We start from the raw sequence: 9828 nt of genomic DNA, 5'->3' as shown, positions 1-9828 counted from the left end.
CGCCCCAGCGCCCCTCCGACTGGGGTCTGGGGGCCCGTGGGAGGGCCGGGCCCTTCCTTCTAGCCCCTCTTAGAGAAAAACCCCAAAAACTTCCAGACGAGTAGTCTGCTTCAGTCTCCCCTTGATTTCCCTTTTAGAAACCCAGGAAAAAACGAAATATTCACCTTTTCACTGCATTTTACATGTGAATGTCTCCAGCCTGTCTTATTTGTTCTTTTTCTTAAACGATTCTTTTTGCTCTTCCTTTATTTCTTTTCTTTTTAAGAGTTTCTTTACTGGGCAGAAGGGCCTTTCTTGCCCCTTTCCTCTGGGCGGCTTGGGTCTAATGTGTAAACTCCTCCTCCGAACCGTAGACCCTTCCAGCCCCAGATCTCTCCCCACCCCCTATCTAGCCCACCCGCCACTCCTTCCCCACCCCACAGCACGAACACGCCCAAGGACCACCGCTCCCCGGCGGACTCGCTGCTCGTGGGGACAGTACGCTGGGCGCCTTGCAGGCGGTCAAGAGAGATCAAAGTCAGGGAAGTATTGGGGGAGAAAGGGTCGGGGCCTGGGGAACCCAGGGGGCGTTTGTGTGAGGGGGTGCGTGACGTGAAGGGAGTGGGGGATGGATCGGAGCCTCCCCTTTCACCCAGGCTCCAACTTCTCCTAAGCCCCTTTTTTTTTTCCAAACTAGGATCCGGCCCTGCAGCTGAGCGCCCGCCCAGCACCCACCAGTCTGCACGCGCAGACAGCGCGGGAAGCAGAAAAAACAAGAAACAAACAGACCTCTTCGCGGACCTCCGAAAGGAGTGACGCGCCCTCCCGCACCCGCAGGTTTTACGAAGAACGGAATGGGGAGGGGGCAACATCTCCTATTTCGAGATAATTTTAGCTGCCCGCTAGACCCCACTTGTTCTGGTCGTTCTCTCTAAATTTACCGAGCTCGGTCATCTTGCTTTCACCCATTTGCCATAAGAGAAAGTGGAGGGGGAAGTGGCGCTTAGGGGTCAAAGAGAAATCCTGCTCCCCTCCTATCCCGCTCCCGGGTCGTGGGGTGGCGGACCTCATCTCCGAACCCCGCTCCACTCGCTGGCTATCTCAGCCACTCCTCACTCCATCTCTAGCCAGGACCTTTAGACTCGCGCGCCTTGGGGACAGGGGAGAAGGGAGGGGGGGGTGAGGGGAGGAAATGAGTGTGTGCCCGTCGCCTCCCTGCCCTGCCATTCCAGGGGTCTAATAAACAGCCCGCTCTGTGTTTCAGCTAGGGTCCGGGTTCAAAACATCCAAATTTATTTGATTTTGGGGGGGAAATTTGGTCACACACTGAGAAGAAGCACTTATATCAGGCCGAAACCCAGGTAGAGAGAAGCTGCGGAGAGACAGGAAGGGGTGGGGAGTCTGGGGGCTGCGTACTAGATAGATTGTACCTGCCTCGTCATTATTCTGGCCGGTGGACGCTACCACATCGAAAACGGCTAGAAGCGCCCAGGGAGGCCCAGGGGCGGTACCTCCCGCGGTCCCTGGGAAGAATGGAGTCCTCTTTCAGTGCCCCCCTCGTGCCGAAATGTCGAGGTCCTCCTCCAGGCCAGACGAGGCTGCGGAGCTGTTCCCCACACCTGGGCACGCTACCACGAAGGGTCCATTGGGCGTGCTCAGTAGGGTTCTGGTTTCCTCTTCCCCCCACCCCCGCCCCTCACCCAGCAGCTTTCAAAGGAGAGATTTAGGCCCGGGTTTCAGCTCCCCTGGCCGAGTTCTAGGGTCTCTTTTCTGGAGCTCCAGGTCCTCCTGTAACCCAGAGATAGCAAGGAAAGAGGGGGTTGGCTCCCGCTGCAGTGAGGAATGGGTTAAAAACATGTGCCGGCTGATCGCCCTGCAGCTTGTCGGTCACAGGCAGTCTGGAGAGAAGAGGGAAGGGCGGGGGGCAAACTTGAATTTGAAAAATCAGGAAGGAAAAAAGAAAAAAGAAGAAAAGGCAGCAGTGAGTCTAAGACCGGAATTTGTGAATTTGTTCGGTGGATGCCGGATGCCGGTCGGTCACTGACTGGCCGCCTCACTTTGCCAGGACCTAGGCGATCACAGGAAGAGTTTGTATTGTTTCCCAACTCCAGAGGGTTTTGTCTTGAGCTGGTGGGTCTGCCTTTGCGTGCAATCAACACGCCTTGTAATATGAGAGGTGACACCTTAATCTTGCCAAATATGTGCGGTGCCTTTGGGGGTTGGGGGAAGGAGGGAAGGGCTTGAGGAAGGAGAGAGGAAGAGTGAGAGAATCGGGTGGAGCAGAGGGTGAACGACCCACTTTCTTCACTTTACCCCAAATGGACAGCCACTAGCCCTTTCCTTTGTGGGAGACATTTTTCAGGCAATCTCTCCTGAGCAGGCACAATGCCATTTTCTTCACGGTTTCCCTTTCTACTTCAGAGCAAAAGGTTCTCTTCTCCCCTCTAAGGAAGACAAGCGACCCACACCCAGGTCTCCCTTTGGGCTTCCTAGAGGGCATCAAGGTGATAAGAAGAGGGTGGCAGAAAGGTGTGTTGTTTTTTTTAAAAAAAAATACAGAATAAAGAATTAGTGTATGTAATAGGGAGTCCTTTTGGAACTGCTGAACGTTGTGACTTGTAAGCCAGTCTGATTTTCTAAATAGAGAAAGAACTTAGTGGTATAGATAGTTAAAGCAAAGAACAGAACTGGGAAGTAAGCTGGTGAGTTCGTGCCCGAAAGGCAGTGCTGGGTATGGAAATCCATCCATAACTAGGTTGCTGTTGTTTTTATTTTTTTAATGGTTAGGCAATCAGCTCCCTCCAAATTGACTCTGTGGCCATGGCCTTGGATCTTGACTGTATTTGTAGGCCCCTGAATCTTCTTTTCCCCTTGCTGCATCTGAATATAAGGCTCTGACTCCTGAAAGTGGTTTGTGAGAGCAAAAACCAGATCTAGTGTTTGAAAACCCCTTTTCAAACTCTCTCCTAAAAGCAAATTTGTAGAGCTTGTGTTCTGCCCACCCTTATCTTTTGCAATAGCACCACTCTGTGGTTGAAGCATTGAACAGAAACATAATGGAAATGGAATGAAATATGCTTTTACCTCCTGAAAAAGGCATTAATCTACTCAATGTTTCAGTTAAGTGGACTGTGTGTTGGGGGCAGTACCAATGTGTGGTTTACTCATTGTGACATATTGACCTAGGAAATAAGAGAATTGGGCCAAATGGCCTCCAAGGACCCCTTCCTCTGTGACTATGTGCAGCAAAGACAAGCCTAGTGATTTCCCCTCATGATCACATACCTAGTCTAGAATGTCTGTCTTCTCATTGTTTTTTTCTCTTTCCTGTCTTTGAGATTGCTAAACTATACTCCACACCTTAGCTGAGCCTAAAATATTTGCAAGTTGCCTCCTCTGCTGTTGGAGGGCACTGTGGAGAAGTTTGGCAGAGTGGTTGCAGCTACTTTCTCTTCCCCTACCTCATCCATCCCCACCCCCAGTCACCCAGACAGCTGCTTGAGTGCCGCTGGAGCCCAAAAGTCTATGTTTCTGAAACAATTAAAGTGAGTGCAAAAGTTGTTTGCTTAGGGACTGGGGACTTAAGGGTCAGGAAGGGCTTCTTGATACCTTGCCTCCTGGCATTCAAAAGATGCCTGGCTGCCCACCCCAATACTATACACATATTAAGTGCAGCATTAACTAACCAACAGTCACACCAGCTATCATGCCAATTAGCAACTCCGCCCAAATGCCCTCAAGGGTCATGTGTGAGGCATTATTCTTTTTTTTTTCAAACTGGGTGCAGTTGTCCACAGACATTAAGTGACTTGTCTATGTTTATTCAGCAAGCCCAGTCTTCACTAAAAGTTTTATTATCTCCAGAAAGCACAGCTTTGCTGTTATCAGCATCACTCTCTAAAGAGAGCAGGGATACTAGACAGCACATCCTCTCAGCTTCTGTATCCCCACTACATTGAAGAGTTGAGAAAGCTGAGGCTCCAGCCTTTCCATGACTTTCCCCAGGGAAACAGTGACAGATCAGGAACTAGAACTCATTGAAAGAGTGGATTTGGAAACCTGGGTCCCACACTGCCTTCTTCACCTAGTAGTGTGTGTCTTTGAACAGGTCCCTGGACTTCTCAGAAGCCATCTGTAAATGGCAGAAACAATGCCAACCTCATAGGAGGATTGTGAGGACTGAATGAACTCATTTATTTAAAACACTCAGCATAGTGCCTGGCACTCTGTAAGCTTTAACTCTCAACCTAATAGTCCTTAAACTGAAAGCACTGCCACCTCATTGGTGCGGTGTGGGAACTCAGCCTTTAGAAAAAAACTTGACTCTGGAATGTCCTGTTTGTTATTTGTAAATCATTAAACTTTTCATTAATGTAACTTCCTGGGTATGTATTTTCCCCTTTGGACAAAGACAGAAAGAAATTAGTAGAATGAAATAGTGAATGTAGTTAGAATTTATATAGATTCCTAATGTGGACCTCAAAGAGCATAAAAGACATAGTCAAAGGATTTCAAAATCTCATCTTATTCATTCTTTGCCTCTAAGGCAGAGCCACCTCATCATTTAAAAGGAAATTCCACCATGTTCTTCAACTCTTAACAGATTGCCTGGCATATTATTGGTTTGTTTTTATTGCTAATTATGTTCTAGGGCTTACATTGAACAATATAACGAATTACATTGAACAACAGTGGATCAACTCATTTTGTGAAATGGCATACATATTTATAATTATGTCTCAAGAAATTACCCATAATGATAGAGGGAAGGTATGATTCCTACCACACAGGTGGATATAGAAATCATAATAAAGTCTCCCATTTCACTAGTCATGACATGAATTCCTAACCACCCTATAAATTAACTTTATGCTGCACCAAACTCTACTCATAAAAAAAATGACATTAAGGTTTCCTAGGTAACTAATGCATTTCCAAAGGGAATAAGCCTCAAGAGACAAAGAGGGCAGGGAAAAGGGTGGGGGTGGGGAAGTAAAGAAAAAGAAAAAAACCCATTAGATTAGACCCATGTGACATAAACAAAATATTTCATGGGGAAGAACTCATAAAATTTTACTACCTAGGTTCGACATAGATATGGTAATGCCATTAATTCCATCTTCAGACAATAAAATACTCCCTAGGCCATCCCTCTCATCACATATACCTGCATTTCATATTTCAGGTTCAGATTTACAAATGCTGAGAGTAATCGGTCCCTTCCAAGCATCTGCTGAGCTGTGTCCACCAACCAGCGAGCTGTTTCTTGAGCCTTACACACTTGTATTTAGATATAACTAAATGAGATGAACATGAAAAACAGGGTTGTAGAGAGCACCTGGGAAGGCACATGGGCATTTCTTTAATTATTGTCAGCTGAAGCCAGTGGCATTGGCAAAGCCACGTCCTGGAAACATGCTTTGCCAAAAGGCAGGAGTGTTGTCAACTTGACCTTCAGCCCAAGTGCCAGGAGGTGGGTTTTGTTATTTAAATCCAGCCAAGTACCAGAAATGAGTAAGACTCCAGCCCCCCCAAGAATGCACATAATCTCCTTTGTCTTGACTTTTAATAAAACTTCCTGGTTTTTTGCTGTATAAAATAAATACGCTGTATTGGCTTGGGGTCACTGTCTCTGTCCCTGTCCTGGTCAGAGGACAGTGGTCCCACCCAGCCCCAGCTTTTTCTTTCCATCTCTGTGTCTATCTCTTTCTTTCATTTTCTCAATCCCCAGCCGCCCCTACTCAGGAACCGGACCCCTCTCTAGCCTCTCTGGATGTGGAGAAGAGAGATGTATTTACACAGGGTCAATTAGGATGTCTTAAAATATGTAGATGTTTTGTGATTTGAGAGACTCTTAGACCCTTGGAGCAGGTCTGTTAGCATCTGGAGAAGGCTGGGACCCAAGGGTTGAACTAAGAGGGTCCAGGCAGCCTTTTCACTGTGTCTTCCTTCATCTGGGAAGGGTCGGAATGTTAAACATTGAATGCTTAGGAGGAAATAAAGGATTGAAGGTGGAGCTTAGGCTTCAATTTATGCTGTAAGAGCATTGAGTAACCGTGAAAGGCGATGCTATCCAGAGAACCAGGGAGCTGGAGCCTGGTAGGAGGAAAATGGACAGCTAGCCTTGTCACTGCCTTGGGAGCTAGGAAAATTGCTGAACTTCTCAGTTCCTTGATTTTACCATATGTTAAAGGGACTTACCCTCATTTTTCTTGTATAACTTGGAATGTAAATAAGAAAACAAAGAGACACACTAATGAATCCACTTGGGAGTTTGTATTATCTACTCTCCTCCACCTTCATAGTCCAGAATGACATCTCTGAGTGAAAACAGCTGATTACAAGCCACAGCCAGGTGACTTCCCAATGTAAAGCATGGCAAGTTTCCCTGCTGAGTCCAGGGCAGCATCGATACTACCCATTACTACTGGGCAGTCAGTGTGAGTGAAGCCTGCATTTTGCACTTTCCATGGCATGCTGGAAAAAGCACAGGAGCCCCGTGGGCATGGCTCAGTGGTTGAGCATTGGCCTATGAATCAGGAAGTCAGGGTTTGATTCCCTGGCAGGGCACATGCCAGGGTTGTGGGCTCAATTCCCAGTGTGGGGCATGCAAGAAGCAGCCAATCAATGAGTCTCTCTCATCGTTGATATTTCTATCTCTCTCTCCCTCTCTCTTCCTCTCTGAAATCAATAAATATACATACATATACATATATATATATTTTTTTTTTAAAAAAAAACATGAGATGCAAGTTCACAGCTGGAAAAGCTAACTGGAAAGCCAGCCCTGTTTCCATCATACAATTTCTTCCACTGGGAATTAAAGTCATCTTGGGATTTTACCTCTAATTGAGGATTTGGGTGGGATTAAGGATTAGAAAAGTCTTCTGGCCATACCTTGCATTTACTACCCCTACTAGGTAGTAAGAGGTAGGGAAAGTCTGGAACAGTAAATAAATAGCAATCCAAAGGTGCAACTTTTGCAATAAGGCTAAATAGGATGGAAACCCAGGTCTCCTTACCCCTAATTAGGAGCCCCATCTGGTCTAGCCACGTGTATAACAATGACATATAATAACCTGTCCTATTGGTACTCTTCTCCTACACAACTCTCCCCAGAATTTGAGGCTGGGAGGATATGGCAAAAGTCATTTCATTCATCCTCCTGCCCCCAAGACCAATGCTCACTTACCTCCTGCCCCAAAAAACCAATCTTCACTGACAAGACAGAAGAGAAGCATATGGAGGGGGGCAAGAAAGGTTCATTCTATTATCCATATCTTTTTGGGAAAACATTCTTCTCTCCACTCCAGCAGTCTAGGAAAATTAAGCAAAGAATGATTAGTTAATCACTGACTCTTTTACTTTAAAGACCTTGTTCCCAGAGTTCCCATGAAACACTAAAAAAAAAAAAAGTTGTTAACAGTTCTTGGGGGTCAAGGAAAGCTGAGTTCAAGTTAAAATAACTTATATACCTCTACTATCCCCAACACACACAAACATATACAGAAAGACACATCCCTATAGCCAACCCATCTGATAGTTTGCTATATTTACCAGTCAATTCACTGACAGTTCTGGCCCTGTTCCCATTCTGAGAGCAGGCTGTCCTCAGGCCCCCCATTCAGAATGCAAATAATGCTCAAGCAACAGAGTGCCCAATACAGGCCTTAGCACTAGACTATTAAACTAGGAGACAGAATTCATGTCTCTGAGCTCCTGTGTGATCTTTGGCTCATTGCCTGTCCCCTGGTAGACCTCAATTTTTAAATCTGTGAAGTGGAGATAATAATAGTACAGATTTTAAATTTGAGGTGTAAAGAGTTTATGTAACATGTACAAGGATACATGGGTATGAATGAGTGGCAACACAGAGGTTTGAACCTCAACTGCCTGTTCCAGCTACACGATCCAACCTTGAGACAATGACATTTTGACAGATGAGGAAAATGAGGCCAAGGAAGGGACAAGCAACTTGCCTAAGGTCATTCAGAGGAGCTCAGACACGAGCCAGGACTCCTGTCTCTAGTCCATGGCTAAGACCAGCATCAGTAGTGTTTTAGTGTCCATAGTCGATTCTTCTGGGCTCAAGGTTATCCTAGGTGGTGAGAGAAAGAAAAATATGGAGCATGGAGAAGAGTAGGGTCAAGTCTATCTCTGGGTCCTTTGTGTGCCTTTGTAAGAGAATGTAACGCACACCAGAATTGTGACTTGGTACATGGAGGAAGAACTGATTTCAATACCTACCATCTCCTCAGCAGGTTTCTCTGTCAGACACACCTATATGACTACATGACAGCCTTGGATAAGAGAGCTCCCAGCAACAGCAGGGCAAAGCTACACAGTGCCTACTTACTAAGACTTTTTTCCAAAGGGGTAGGCCATTGGCTAGGTTCCAAAGATTAAAAGGCCTCTAATCAAAACTACTAGTGTTTGCAACACCAAGATACATACAGAAGTCAAGCCTTGCATTTCTAACAAGTAATAAGTCTGTAAATGCCCATGTAGAAACTACAGAACCCTGGATTGGAACATTATGGGCAATTGATGTTTTGTTACATATGTTTCATTTGAATCCCATCCAGTCACAAATGTACATTCATGCAAATGTCTCTTCCTCTAGCACAGACATAGACTAAAATGCCACTTAGGGCTCAGACTTAGCAGACAAGCCAGCATTCAAAACCTGTCTGTGAATGAGCTTTACAATCTGAAGCTGCTGCCAAGATAGTAATCATGAGGCATCAGATTTGTATTTCACTGCTCCATCATGTCCAGCCTCTCTGCCTCCAGACAAGGATAAGAGAATTCCACTGGTCCTTCTCCCACTGCTTACAAAGGCCTTTTGCCAAAAGTTTTCAATAATGAGTGCAAAGCTAGAAATTAGCTCCTTTGGAGTAAATAGAAAGAATAACATTGCAAACTGCTTCAGTAATTATCTTTCCACCTGTGTTGATCTCCCCAAAGAATGTTATGGGCATCTTTAAAAAAAATTAAGTAAATAAAAGAGGTAAACAACAAAGTTGGAAATATTCTTCTATATATAGATAATGTATAGCCTCCTATACATTAATTCACCAAAAATTGTGTCTATTTCCCAGAGTTAGCAGAGAGTCCATGGCCAAGGTGAGAATGGAATCATATTTGGCAAGAGATTCACAGTATGAATCACTGGTCCACACTCCATATCTCAAATTGTAAAACAGATTGGCTGCAATGTAGAATCAATGAATTAATGACTTATGTGCTTTCACAGTTGGAAGGTGCCTGAGATTCCTCTAATCAAATCCCTCAGCTTACAGTGGAAGTTATTAAGACTCAGGAAAATGAAGGAACTGGCCAGAGATCACACAGATAATGAGACTAATCAGTGAGAATGTGGAACCCAAATTTCTGACTCCCAGGATGCTTCACTTCATCTATTTTTCTCCATACAACCCCCAGGAAATAGACACATCTTCAGCTTTCCTTCTGGAAATGTTGTTCCACTTCCTTCTAATTCCTTCCTTACATTTTCTTCTATTTTGTTGTTTACTTCAACTTATTTTAACAGTTAATTTCCTTTATTTTGCGCCCATTGTACACTACTGGCAGAACAAAAGAAAATTAATTTAACATTAAGAAGGCAAGGTTTCAGTAGGAACCAGAAAAGAGTTTTAATCACAGCAGAGGTTAAAGAACAGCTTTAAAAGTGAAATGGCTACTTTCCTATTTTCAATAACATAGGGTTGGTCCTCTCTGAAAAGAGAAGATTAATTAAATGAACCCTATTTTTCAATAATATTATAGTTAACCTTTTAAAATTCCCACCTGAATGAATTTTTCCCCATATCATTCTTCTTGCTTTTT

The sequence above is a fragment of the Myotis brandtii genome, unplaced genomic scaffold, assembly GCF_000412655.1.
Source record: "Myotis brandtii unplaced genomic scaffold, ASM41265v1 scaffold772, whole genome shotgun sequence".
In the NCBI taxonomy this organism is placed as follows: domain Eukaryota; kingdom Metazoa; phylum Chordata; class Mammalia; order Chiroptera; family Vespertilionidae; genus Myotis; species Myotis brandtii.
The sequence above is the reverse complement of the archived record's forward strand: the minus strand, read 5'-3'. Positions refer to the sequence as shown.